General features: G+C 35.4%; 1 protein-coding gene across 2 annotated transcripts in view; it reads right to left on the bottom strand.

Moving 5' to 3' along the window:
- SLCO5A1 (solute carrier organic anion transporter family member 5A1) overlaps positions 1 to 14499 on the bottom strand; it is a 407994-nt gene that overhangs the window by 370855 nt on the left and 22640 nt on the right. For both annotated transcript variants that reach the window (XM_031946281.1, XM_003759718.2), the window contains exon 3: positions 10064 to 10136. The gene's annotated coding sequence lies outside the window, so the exon portion shown is untranslated. The remainder of the gene's footprint in view (positions 1 to 10063; positions 10137 to 14499) is intronic.

Here is a 14499-nt window from a genome sequence, read left to right as displayed (position 1 = left end):
TCAGGTTCTCTTAACTTCAGAGTTGGTACTTTATCCATTTGTCATATTTCCTGAAGAACTTTGTTTCCTATTTTGTTGTAAAAGCCAATAATTGAAAGTGACTCTTTTTAAAATAATGTACAATTCAGCAAAATAACTGTGTGGACATGTATACATATATTGTAATTAACATATATTTTAACATATTTAACATGTATTAGTCAACCTGCCATCTGGGCGAGGGGGTGGGGAGGAAGAAGGGGAAAAATTGGAACAAAAGGTTTTGCAATTGTCAATGCTGAAAAATTACCCATTCATATATCTTGTAAATAAAAAGCTATAATAATAATAAAAAATAAAATAATGTACAATTAAAATAATGAATAGGAAGAATGCAGAAGCATAAGACTTACAAGACATAATACAAAGTGAAGTAAGCAGAATCAGAATCAACATATAAAATGACTATCAAAAGATGACATCAAAGACTATGACCACCAAGCTTGCCCCCACAGAACTGAGAAAATGTATCTTCCTCCCTTCACTGTATAAATGGAGGACTTCATATAGACTAGTATTTATATATATTTATATATTTATATGTGTGTATAGACTATTATATATATGTATATATAACTATACACATATAGATATGTTTCTTTTGGGCTAATTCAATTCTGCTTTGCTCTTAGAGCACAGCATTTTCTCTGATGAGGGCACATCATCTGGGCTGTCCTATGCCAGTGTCTCCCATATAATCAATTCTAAAGTTCTTAATATGACCACCTTGTGAGCACCTGCCTTGTGTGAATTCTCCATAATTTTTTTTTTGTTTGGCAAGTTTACATTTAGCATTCAAACAATGTGGCCAGCCCAACAAAGTTGTGCTCTCTGCAATAGATTTTGAATGCTTGACAGTTTAATTTGAGAAAGAACCCTGCCAGATGATCTTCAGAATTTTCCTAAGACAATTCAAATGGAAGTGAATCAGTTTGTTGGACCAAAATTAGCACAACACTCCTTTCACTTTGGTTTTGAATTGAACAATTCATCATTAGTGTGGTAATTGACTTTGATTCCATGTTTGCCCTTGTTGAAGGCTTTTGACAACATGACTGAAAACATCATGTTATATATTGAATTACTTGCCATCTAGGGGAGAGGAGAAGGAGGAGTGGGATTGGAACACAAGGTTGTAAAAGGGTCAGTGTTGAAAAATTATTCATGCATATGTTTTGAAAAGAAAAAGCTTTTATATCACAAAGAGATTATAAAGAAGGGAAAGGGACCTGTATGTGCACAAATGTTTGTGGCAGCCCTTTTTGTAGTGGCTAGAAACTGGAAACTGAATGGATGCCCATCAATTGGAGAATGGCTGAATAAATTGTGGTATATGAATATTATGGAATATTATTGTTCTGTAAGAAATGACCAACAGGATGATTTCAGAAAGGCCTGGAGAGACTTACATGAACTGATGCTGAGTGAAATGAGCAGGACCAGGAGATCATTATATACTTCAACAACAATACTATATGATGACCAGTTCTGATGGACCTGGCCATCCTCAGCAACGAGATCAACCAAATCATTTCCAATGGAGCAGTAATGAACTGAACCAGCTACGCCCAGAGAAAGAATCTGGGTGATGACTAAAAACCATTACATTGAATTCCCAATCCCTATATTTATGCCCACCTGCATTTTTGATTTCCTTCACAAGCGTACAATATTTCAGAGTCTGATTCTTTTTGTACAGCAAAATAACCCTTTGGTCATGTATACTTATTGTTTATCTAATTTATATTTTAATATATTTAACATCTACTGGTCATCCTGCCATCTGGGGGAGGGGGTTGGGGGGGGGTAAGAGGTGAAAAATTGAAACAAGAGGTTTGGCAATTGTTAATGCTATAAAGTTACCCATGCATATAACCTGTAAATAAAAGGCTATTTAAAAAAATAATAATAAAAATAAATAAATAAAAAAGCATGGGAGCAAGCACACAGCCTCGTTTTACTCCATTGGTGACTGAGAAAGCTCAAGATCTTCACCCATTGAAATGAGTGTGGACCACAGCATAGCATTTCCACTCTTTCTGTTATTATCTGCTTGCATTCTTGTTTTCCTTCTCAGATTATTTTTACCATTTTTCTAAATCGGATTTTTCTTATGCTGCAAGATAACTGTATAAATATGTATACATATATCATATTTAACATATACTTTAGCAGATTTAACATGTATTGGACTACCTGCCATGTAGGGGAGAGGGCGGGGGGGAAGGAGGGGAAAAGTTGGAACAGAAGGTTTTGCAAGGGCAATGTTGAAAAATTACCTATGCATATACCTTATAAATAAAAAGCTATGATAAATAAGTTAATTAAATTTTAAAAAAATGGATCTTTGCTCATTGTCCAGAATCTGGGCAAGCATGTCATCATGAACTAGCTCAGGGGATAGCTGGGTTTGGCTGAATCCTCAGCAGGAAGCACAAAAACTTTCATTTCTTGGATAGCTTGTGGAACTGAGGTCTGAGTCAGGGAAGACTGAGGGAAGCTTGGCTGATAAGGAACACCAGGCCTAGCTGTGCTGCAGGAGCATGGGCCCAGGAGAGAAGAAACCAGCACTAGGTGAGTGCAGAGACAGCAGGGCAGGGACTATGCTGGCTGAGGGCAGTTGTAGAGGGAGAAGTGCTTGGTTTGGAGTTCCAGGTCAGAGGAGAGAGTTGAAGTAAAGCTAGAGGAACTATGGCCTCACCCATAATTAGAGGAGCATACATTAATAGTTCTTATTACCAAAAAATAAAAAAAATAAAAAATGAACCAACCGAAGAACCCAAACATAGAAACTTACTATAGGAATAGGGAAGACCAAGGTTCATCTTCAGAGTAAGATATTGAAGTTAAAAAAAAAAAAAAAACTCTTCTATTATATTAAATGGCTCCCTGCCCAAAAAGAATTTATAGAAGAATTCAAAAAAAGACTTTAAAAATCAAAAGAGATTGAGGAATAGAGTACCAGCCCTGAAGTCAGGAGGACCTGAGTTCAAATCTGGTCTCAGACACTTAACACTTTTTGGCTGTGTGACCCTGGACAAGGCACTTAATCCCAATAGCCTCAGAGGGAAAAATAAGAGATTAAGGAAAAATGAAAAAAAAAAAATTGCTAATTAAATGGATAAAAATCATCCAAGAAAAACAAGATTACCAAAAAAAAAAAAAAAAAAAAAAAAAAATTAATCAACTACAAAAGGAAATACAAAGTCTTAAAGAAGGAAATTAGAACCAGGCTAGGTGAAGCCAGTGAATCTATAAGAGAACAAGATAACAAAACAGAATATAAAGAATGAAAACATACAACAGAATGTGAAACATTAAAAACAAAAACCAGATCTGGATAATAGATCAAGAAAAAATATATAAGAATAATTGGATTACCTAGAAGCTGTGATCAAAACAAAAACTTTGACATAATAATGCAAGAAATAATCCAAGAAAATTATCCTGAAGTGATAGAACATAAGGGGAAAATAAAAATAGAAAAAAAAACCATTGATCACCACCTCAAAGAGATCCTTTGTAGAAAACATATGGGAATATCATTGCCAAATTTTGAAAAACCCCAGATCAAAGAGAAAATTTTGGAAGAAACAACAACAACCAAGTCAAATATGTTGGAGCTACAATTAGAGTTATATAGGATTTAGCAGCAGACAAAGACTCAGGTCCTAGAATAATATATTCTGACAATCAAAAGAACTAGACCTGCAACCAAAAAAAAAAAAATAATAACAATAATCAACAAAATTATCTATAACATGAAACCAAAAAGATGGATATTCAATGAACTTGCAGATTTTCAGGACTTTGTTTCAACTAAACCTGAACTTAAAAGGAAATTAAATACATTAGAATCAATATTAGAGATTAGGGGGGAAATATTATTCCCCAATTAACCAAGATTAGAGACAGGGGGAAGGAAATAGGATATGGTAGAATGTAGAAGGATATGTAGAGTAACAGTAGTGGGACAAGTATAAATTAATGGGAAATGGATAAAGGGCTGGTAAAGAGTAGCATTGAGTAAGGTAGGATACAAAAGGGTGTTTAAATCGACAGGAGTGGGATAAGGTGTATAGATTAATAAGACTGGGATACAAAGAGGGAAGGAAGGGGCAAAGGAGAAGATAAGGGAGGGAACCATAGGTAGGGAGAGGTTAAGTAATAGCAAGTTAAAAACAAACTGATTTATAAGTTAAGAAATAAAATTAAATATTATTGTTCTGTAAGAAATGACCAGCAGGATGATTTCAGAAAGGCCTGCAGGGACTTACATGAACTAATGCTGAGTGAAATGAGCAGGACCAGTAAGTAGATCATTATATACTTTAGTAACAATACTATATGATGAGCAATTCTGATGGACCTGGCCATCCTCAGCAATGAGATGAACCAAATCAGTTCCAATAGAGCAGTAATGAATTGAACCAGGTACACCCAGAGAAAGAACTCTGGGAGATGACTATGAACCACTACATAGAATTCCTAATCCCTCTATTTTTGTCCACCTGCATTTTTGATTTCCTTCACAGGCTAATTGTACACTTTTTCAAAGTCCGAAAAGACTTTGAACACTGAAAAAGAACACTATTTCAAAGTTCTTTTTGTACAGCAAAATAACTGTATGGACATGTATAGATATATTGTATTTAATTTATACTTTAACATATTTAACATGTATTGGTCAACCTGCCATCTGGCCGAGGGGGTGGGGAGTTAGGAGGGGAAAAGTTGGAACAAAAGGTCTTGCAACTGTCAATGATGAAAAATTACCCATGCATATATCTTGTAAATAAAAAGCTATTTTAAAAGAGAAATTTTTAAAAAAGAAATAAAATTAAAGTAGAAGAATTAGCAGGGAAAGGAAATAAGAGAGATACCCAAACATTACAACGAAGATCAGGAATAGAATTTATTAGAAAAATAAAAAAAGGCTAGTACTTAGCCTTAGACAAAGTCAAACAAGGGAGAAATCTATATTACATGTCAACCATATTCATGTTTTATAAGCATATTTACATATGGGTAAATGCATATGTGCATATATATGTCTGCGTATATGTGGGAATGTGTATGCATGTAGGTCTATGATATACATATATGTATATGTAGGGGTCTGAATATATATGTGTACATTATATACGTATATATAAAAATATCTCTGCTTAACTGTTTCCTGCTTGGGGAAAGTAGAGGGGGGGAATGAAAGGGGGAAAAAAGAATAAAGTAAAAAGTACACAACAGAGAAAAGATAATCTATAAGGAAGCAAAGAAAAAATGGACACTTATGAATATAATTTCTTCTATTATTATATAGACTTTCTTGAAATGGAAATTTATTGTTATATATTTTGAATCCTCATTGATATTCAACTGGGCACATGAAATTTTTTTTTTTTATTTCTGTTTTTGTTTTGTTTTCCTTTTCTGGCTTTTCTTTCTATTCTATTTTTTGTTTGTTTTTTTGGTATTTTGTTCAATTTAAAAATTTATTAAAAAGTAAATGTTTAAAATTAATAAAGTTTAAGATTATTTTAATAGTATTTTATTTTTCCAAATACATGCAACGACAGTTTTCAACAATGACCTTTGCAAAACCTCTTCCACATTTTTCTCCCTCTATTCCCTTCAACCCCTTCCCCTAGTCAGCAAGCAATCCGTTATAAATTAAATATATGCAATTCTTTCCATATTTGTCATGCTGCACACATACAAAGTAGATCAAAAGGGGAAAAAAACAAGCAAACAAAACAACACCACCACACACAAAAAAGTGATAATTCTATGTTTTAATCCACATTCGATCACGTTTTCTCTGGATGTGGATGGCACTTTCCATCACAATTCTATTATAATTGCCAAAAATAATTCTTTACAACTAAAAAAAAAAAAGAAAGAAAGAAAGAAACAAATACCAAAAAAATTATAGGACTAATTTCTATACCCAGGGAATATGTTCCTTACCCTAACTCTAGCTTTTCTGATTTAACTATTTCACCACTATTATTTGTTATTTTCAAACAATACCTCCAACACTTAGTTAAGTCCTTTAAAAAACGTGTTTAATAAATGCTTTTTCATTGATTTAAAGTCAGCTAGAAAGAGAATTATTCCCATTACCTCATTTCTGGCTCAGATATAAAGCAAAGTGAGTTTGGGGCAGCTAGGTGAGTCTAAAGTCATGAAGACTCATATTCCTGAATTCAAATTTGACCTCAGACACTTACCCTAGGCAAGTCACTAAACTCAATTTGCTCATAGGTAAAGTGACCTGGAGAAGGAAATGGCAAACCACTGGAGCACTTTTACCTAGAAAACCCAAATAGCATCACAAAGAGTTGAACTTTTAAAAGCCAGACTGAAACAACTGAATAACAAAAAAAGAAAAAGTTAAGTGATCATTAAAATAGGGTAGGCCTATCTCAAGAGCAAATGAATATTAAAGTATACTGAATAAGAATGAGTGCCTCAAAGTACCTTTTGTGCAATTAAATACTACCTGTAACACTTTGGGCAGATTACTTACTACTACACAGAAGGAAATGAATGATTACTCTGAAGATTAAAGACTTCTGAATGAGAAGTTATTCAGAATATTTTGTGTTATTAAATATTATCTATAAACCTAGAGATATGCATTATTACCCTTCTAGTTTTTTCCTTGACCGCACAGGTCGTAGACTTTTTAGCAGTTGAGAGAGCCTAGGAGCTAAGGGTGGATTACCTAGGAAATCCAAAATTGTCTGGGAGGAATGTGGAAAAAAATAAAATCACATCACTTAGTTCCAAATCTCACTTCTGATGCTCATTAGCTCTTTACAATAGTCATGTCACTTAACCTTCCACCCCACCCCACCCTAGCTCTAGAAGTTTACTAAAGGGAAAAAATCCATTTGTCCAAAATTCTCTTTTCTCATCTTATATCCCCCAGTGTTCTCTGTTCTCTTCCATTAATATAGTCCCTGATGAAAAGGTAGCCTGTTCTTGACAAGACTAATTACTCTACATGTACTTTTGAGCATCTTTTCTCTGTGTCTCTGTCGGTATGTGTGTCTATCTTTCTATTTCTGTTTGTCTCTCTGTCTCCTCTCTGTCTGTCTCTCTTTTTCTCTGTCTATCCCTTCTGTACTGCTTGCAATATCCAAGTCTTTCACCCTTGACAAAATCTTTATTATATTATTCTACTATCCCTAAAACTATCTTTCTTTTTCCTCCTCTTCTTAGCTAAACTGGAAAAATCCATTTACACATAATGCTTTATTTTATTCCTCTAACTTCAAAATCATCACCAGTTGGCTTCTGACATCATCCTTTAACTAAAATTGCCTTTTCCAAAGTTACCAATGTTCTTTTTAATTGCCAGATCTAATGGCCTTTTCTCAGTCCTCATCCTTTTTGAATTTTACTTGTAACTTTTTTTTTTTTAACTACCTGACAAGGTTGAGCACCCTCTCCTCCCCTTGGACAATATTCTCTGCTCTGTATTTTCCTGACACTTTTTTTCTTGTCACTTGTATGGCCACCTGGATGGCCAGGCCTCCTCAGTGTCCTTTGCGTATACTCCAATAGTTATTTTCTGAGAATTCTTTTTTCCCCTCTATCCTCTCTCATTCAGTAACCTCATCAACTGAATGAATGAATAAATTTATTTTACTTATGAGGAAGCTGAGACTCCAAGAAGACAAGCAGTTTGTCTAGGATCATACAACTAGTGGGCATTTGAGGCTCAATTTAAACATGTCTTTCTGACTCAAAGTCCAGTGCTCTAACCATGCCTTCAATTCAATTATCTCCATACAGATGATTCCTTCCATCTGTATATTCAACAATGGTGTCATTCCTGAGAACTAGTCACAAGTCTAAATAATCCTGTACATATTTCAAACTCAACATGTTCAAAACAATTAATTGATTAATTTTCTTCCCAAACCCAAATCCCTATTATGGGGGGTAGAACTGGGGAGGATAGGGATGAGACACTGTACCATCTTTTCAGTCACCCAGATTTGTAATACAGGCGTCATCCTAGATTCCTCTCTCCCACCCTACATAGTTGCCATAGTTTTTTTTTTTTTTTAAAGACAGTCTTTGAATCCCTATCACCAAGCATAATTCCTCATTTATTGTACCAATTGATATATCGTGGAAATTAAATGTATGGGAATAATAACTGTTATATTAGTTATACTACTATAATTATGGGGATTAAATCATGAGAATAATAATAGCTGACAATAATATAGAAATTTCACGATTTGAAACCATTTTTACATATATCTCATTTGGTACTCAGAGCAACCTATTTTTATTACCCCCAATTCATAGAAGAAAACCAAAGTTCAGAGGATTAATAATATGACCACACTTATGTCACCCAAGTTAAAAAGTATCAGGTGTGGGTTTTTAACCCACATTATTTCCATTACCTCAGTAAACAACAAGCTGTTACCATTTAAGTGCCTACCAGTAGCAAAGCACTCTGCTAAAGTGTGAAGGGTACAAAAAAAGGCAAAAATCCTGCTTTCAAAGAGCTTATGTTTTAAGGAAAGAGAACCAACACTAAAAACAGAACAAACAAAAACCAAAAACAGAAACAAACAAACAAAAAAAAAAACCCTGCATACTTAAAATATATACAATGTATATGAAAAGTAATTTCAAGGGGAAGAAACTAGCAAATGAGAGTTCTTTTGAGAAGCCCCTAAGAGAAGGAAATATGCACGGACTTTTGTGAGGAGGGAGGGCATTCCAAACCTGAGGACAATCAGTGAGGAGACAGAAGATGGAATTCCATGTGGGAGGGTCCCAGGATATTAGAGTACGTGGCAGAGAGAGAGAGTAAAGAAGGACGAGATTGTAAAGGTACTAAAGAGTCTGGGACTAGAAGGGAGGAGGTTGTTGCAAGCTAGTAATTTAGGAGCCAAACTCCAGCTCTATGCAGAGCATTATCTGAATCCTAAATGAGATTACAATCTAAATAGCAGATAACCTTCTAAATAACAATGGTAGACTTAAATCCCAGTACAATTAAATACATAGTAAACACTTAAACATCCTAAATACAAATGGCCCAAAGAGTTAGGCAATCCCATGGAGCTGCAGCTACAAGGCGCCCTTGGGGAGAGCTGAAGGTGTCAGCTCTAGGTAGCAAGTCCAGGCACAACCTTGACCACCACCTTCCCTCAGCATTGGAAAGGAGATGGCCCAAGACTCTGAACTCTGGAGTCTTGAGAATAGCAGTTTCAGTACCCCACCTTCCGAGCAGCCCTGTTTCCTGCATGAGCATTGTAGATATCATTGGTTGGTTGATAATTGTCCTTTGTTCTTGAAGAGAACTTATTTTGTTAAAGTCAAATTGCAATGTCTGGCTGATCAGACCAATATGAGATCGGAATGCTTTACCACAGGTCAGACACAAATAGTTCCTATGAACATTTGGGTTGGATTCTCTAACTTTGCCGATTTTGTGCTTCTGACCTAATTCAAATCACAGAGCACAGCACCTCCTGTCTTTGAGAGAAGCAATCACCGCAGACCAAACAACAGTCTGAAGAGTGTCACCACACCCCCAGTGAGAGTGTCCTTCTCCCCCCTAGGCAACCCTCCAGCTCCCAGCACCGCCCTTTTTATTAATCATCCCTCAAAGCAATCTCTTTTAGAGACTTGGCTTGGTGATTATTTTTCCCGGTTCTGAAATTTTCATTGCTAAAGACTCAGAAAAGAAAGTTGTAGCCATCAAAATCTTTAATCAATCAAATGGTTAGACTTCAGAAATTGTCATGATTTTATCAGCATATTACCATCTTCTTTGCTATAATACCTAAGTACAAAGGGGCATTTCCATCTTATTTATAACAGAAACAGTGAACAATGGTTCCTCTCTGTTGGCACCAGGAACAATGTTATATTTTTTTTCTCAGTATCTCCACCCATAGCTTACTGTTTTGCACATAGTAAATGCTTAATAAATGCATTCATTCACTCATTCATGCATAGCATAGCTTCAGACCCTAGGACTTACCTTCTAGATCAGGTTCTGTCTCTTGCTTACTTTGGATAAGTCACTTAAATTTTCTGGACCTCGTTTTCCACATCTGTACAATGGAAAAATTCAATTCAACATATATTTATAAAGTATCTATTTCATGTGAGACATTATTCTAGGTACTAGGGATAATAAGACAAAGCTCCTTAAGAGCTAGCATTTTGTGGTGGGAAAGACAGCATGGTACAGTGCAGTAATGTCAAACTCATAGAAAACAGATCCCAGTGGAAGCTGCATATTGACTTAGAAAAACAAATTAATATTATGTTGCATTGTATTTTAATTATTTTGTTAAATATTTTCCGATTACATTTTAATCTGGTTGTTCTGCACTCAGGAGTTTTGTAGTATATGCTAGCTGAATGTGACAGCTCTGAAATAGTGGATAGAGTGTTCTGCTTAGAGAGGCTCAAATCCTGTCTCGGCACTTCAGACACTTCAGACACTTACCAGTTGTGTGACCCTCAACCCTGTTTGTCTGTTTCTTTATCTGTATATGACTTGGAGAAAGAAATGACCAACCATTTCAGTGTCTTTGCCAAGAAAATCCCAATTGGGATCACAAAGAGTCAGACACCACTGAAGTGACTAAACACAAAACAAAAATAAGGACTTCTGAAGTCCCTTCCATCTCCAAATCTATGGCCCTAATTCTACACTCAAATTCAGATGAATTTGTGATTTCATACTTTTGGAAGGTACCCTTCAATAATGCAGCTCACAGTCATCTTCTCTCTGTCCAGCTGGTGACATCCTTGCCCATGTTCTCCCATATATTCACTATAGGGATCCATCTCAAACTTTGGCAGTTTCATTTTTTTCTAATATTATGAAGGTAGCAGCAGTGCTAAGCTGTCTACCTATTTTATCCCATTTTCACTATATGGATAGCCCATCTTCTTTTCCTATCATTTCTTGTTGTTGTATCATTTCAGTCTTATCATAATGACTCTCTGTGTCTCCACACGGAGTTTTCTGGGCAGCTCATTTTACAAATAAGGAAATTAAGTCCAATAGAATCAAGTGACTTGCCTAGGTTCAAAAAGCTAGTAAGTGTCCAAGGCCATTTTGAACTCTTATTCTCCTGATTTCAGGACCAGTACTTTAACCAGAACACTATATGGTCACCCTTTCCTTGATTTCATTTCCTTGATTACATCCCCATTGTTCTCTGGAGTTTTTCAATGGTTATAATGTTTCAATATGCTCACTACTCATCACCTACCTCATCATTGTCTTTCATAGAGTCCTAATGCCAATGTCTCAACATGGCAGGGGGTAATTCTGGATTCTTGAAGACTATGCCAGTGGAACAAAGTTTAATATGATGAAAAAGACTGCATATGGCCCCAGGAAACAGACTGAATTTGTTTTACCAAGGATCAGCAGAGAGACATGTTACTAGAAGTCTGGCTACCCGGCAATAACATTTCTGGTACACATGATAACCCTAAAGTCAAGAAGACTTGAGTTTAATGTGGCCTTAGATGCATAATGATTACTAGCTATGTGATCCTAGGTAAGTCACTTAACCCTAATTGCCTTGCAAATCAAAACAAAACAAAACATATGTAGTAAGGACTTGGTACATGTCCAGATCACCTAAAAGGGAGGTATCCATGTGGGAGGCTCCAGGACCTGTCTTTGTGAAATAGGAAAACTAGCACATATGTGAATATCATATATCCCCCAGGTGCTTGGGAGTGGCCTCTATTAAATATGTACTTGGAACTGATTGTGTCTTTAAAACTACCTGACTGGAGATAATAAGGTGATCAGGGGGCCTTGCAGGAAAAAATAAAGGCCCCCTCCAATGGGGACCTAGCATGGAACAAGATGTTAGCCATAAAACCATAGAAGGGACTTTCTCTCAAATGACACCTGTACATAGTCTCCCCTCCTTATCTTTTACTGACCTTAGGCTCATTATAATATATTTAGTGACCCTAAGCTTTTTATAATATAATTAGCATTGCAAGTTCCTCCTCCCATCCCTTACAAGGGAACCACAATGTCCCCTGGGAAATCACATGCACACTGTGTTCTTTGTCTTCTAAGATTGTGGCTTAGTGCCTTTTTTTTTTTTTTTTTTTTAAATCAGCCCATCCTAGGCATTCTAACCCAATAAAAGAAACACTCTTGGTCCTGGTTATGCTGCTTCTCCCTCCCTTAAGAGGAAAGGGCTGGGCTAGATGACAAAAAAGCTGGAGTTAGGGATGCTGGGAGAAATAGCAACAACTTCAGATATGAAGATGATATGATTCTACTGGTAGAAAATGAAGAATTAATAAATATCTTCAAAAAAGTAAAAGTAAAGAGTGTAAGAGCTGGCTTCAAGCTGAGTATCAAAAAAACTAAGATCTTGGCAACCGGTCCCATCACTTCTCAAAAAGAAGAAATAGAAGTCATGTAAAATTTTATTTTCTTGGGCTCAAAGATCACTGAAGATAGTGACTACAGCCATGAAATTAAAAGATGCTTGCTCCTTGGAAGGAAAGCTATGGCAAATTTAGACAAAGCAAATACATTACCTGGTTGACAAACGTCCCGTATAGTCAAAGTTATGATTTTTCCATTAGCAATGTATAGTTATGAGAGTTGGAAGAGAAGGGAAATTGAGCACTGTAGAATTGATGGTTTTGAATTATAGTGCTGGAAAAGACTTTTGAAAGTCTCTTGGACAACAAGGAGATTAAAATCAGTCAATATTTAAAGAAATAAACTCAGATTATTCACTGTAAGGTCAGATACTAAAGCTGAATCTTAAATACCTTGGCTAAATAATGAGAAGACAGGACTCATTAGAAAAGACTCTAATGTTGGGAAAGATAAAAGGCAAAAAGAAAAAGAGAAGACAGAGAGAGAGAGAGAGATGGTTAGATTGTGTCATGGCAGCAAGAAATATAAGTTTGGATAGATTTTGGGAGCTATCAAAGGATGAATAGGCTTGAAGTACCATGGCAGGGTCAGACACAATGGAACAACTGAGTACCAACAACTGTGACAAACACTCAAGGAGAATGAGCCACTCCTTTACTGGCTCGCCCCCATGCAGGATGATTTAATAAACTTCTTTATAAATTATTCTAGTTTAAAAATTCTTTGTTCTTTGAAATGGAAATTTATTGTTACATATTTTGAATCCTCTTGTATGTTCTGCTATGCACATGACAATTGTTTTTCTTTTTCTGTTTATCTTTATTTCATTGTTTTCTTTTTCCATTGTAGTTTTAAAATTAAGAAAAGGAAAAGCAAAAAAGAACCTTTTGTTCTCAGCTATTAGCTGAAAACACTATGACATATGAATATGAAGAAATATTTTTATACAGTAGGAAATGACAAAGAATGCAGTAAAAGCGAGGGGGAATTCTATCAACTGATACAAAATGAAATAAATAGAATCAAGAGAATTATATTCATGATGATCACAACAAAGTAAATAAAAAGATCATCAAAAAGAAGTCATATTAAATAGTAATAAAATCAATAAAGGAAGGTCCTAGGGAACATATAGCATCTCTCTCACAATACAAGAGCATTACATGCATTGTTAGATGTGGTCACTGCCAAATGTTTTTATTTATTTTTTTGTTAGATGGGAGAGTCCTAGGGAAGAAGTGAAGTGACTGAATTATAGAGACAAAAAACAGCAATTCTATATTTTTTAAAAATAAGAAAAATCTATAGGGTCAAAGCTATGAAAGAGGGAAAGTAGAATAAGGGGGGTTTTGAATGACAAAAATGAGTATAGAAAAATCCCAAGTCAAAGTCAGATTTAGAAGCAGTCAGATTGAGGAAGCAATTGGACAATGCCAGGCTGTGATCAGAGGGGATCATAGATCACATGCTTAGAGCATCTGTTCTAAGCCCCTCATTTTACAGATGTCAAAATTGAAAACCAGACAGCTTAGAGGACTCTTTAAAGATTTAAAACCAAATCCTCTGACTTCTGTCCACTGTTACATGTCTTTTCAATTTCAAGGTCCTTATAGAGGTAAGGACAATAAGGATTCAATGAGTGGTAGGAATATCTTGTGGATGACTGAAGGGCAGTACAGATTCATTTCATTAAAATTAAGAAGTTGATAAACTAGTAGGATAAATTGTTTGAAGGGAAGTCAATGTGTATTGAAGTCCCTGTGTTTTAAGACAGGGATTAAGTTTGAGAAGAAGATTTGGAATAATTTCCTAAACTTCTTGATAAAGAAAAGAACCAGGAGACTAGCAGGTGACTGAGACAGTGTTAAATTCTTATAACTATCTAGAAATCTTTGTGTTTACTGAGTCAAGACCTACCCCATTCCTAATGATGTCAAAACATCAAGGAGAATTAAATGAAATAAGACATCCCACATTTGTACTCCAAAAATGGGAATTGAATGCCTCAAAGTAAGAAATAGGTAAGTCAAGGA

This window comes from Sarcophilus harrisii, chromosome 1, assembly GCF_902635505.1.
Source record: "Sarcophilus harrisii chromosome 1, mSarHar1.11, whole genome shotgun sequence".
NCBI classification, from domain to species: Eukaryota; Metazoa; Chordata; class Mammalia; order Dasyuromorphia; family Dasyuridae; genus Sarcophilus; species Sarcophilus harrisii.
Note: the sequence above shows the minus strand (reverse complement) of the source record. Positions and strands in the feature narration are given on the sequence as shown.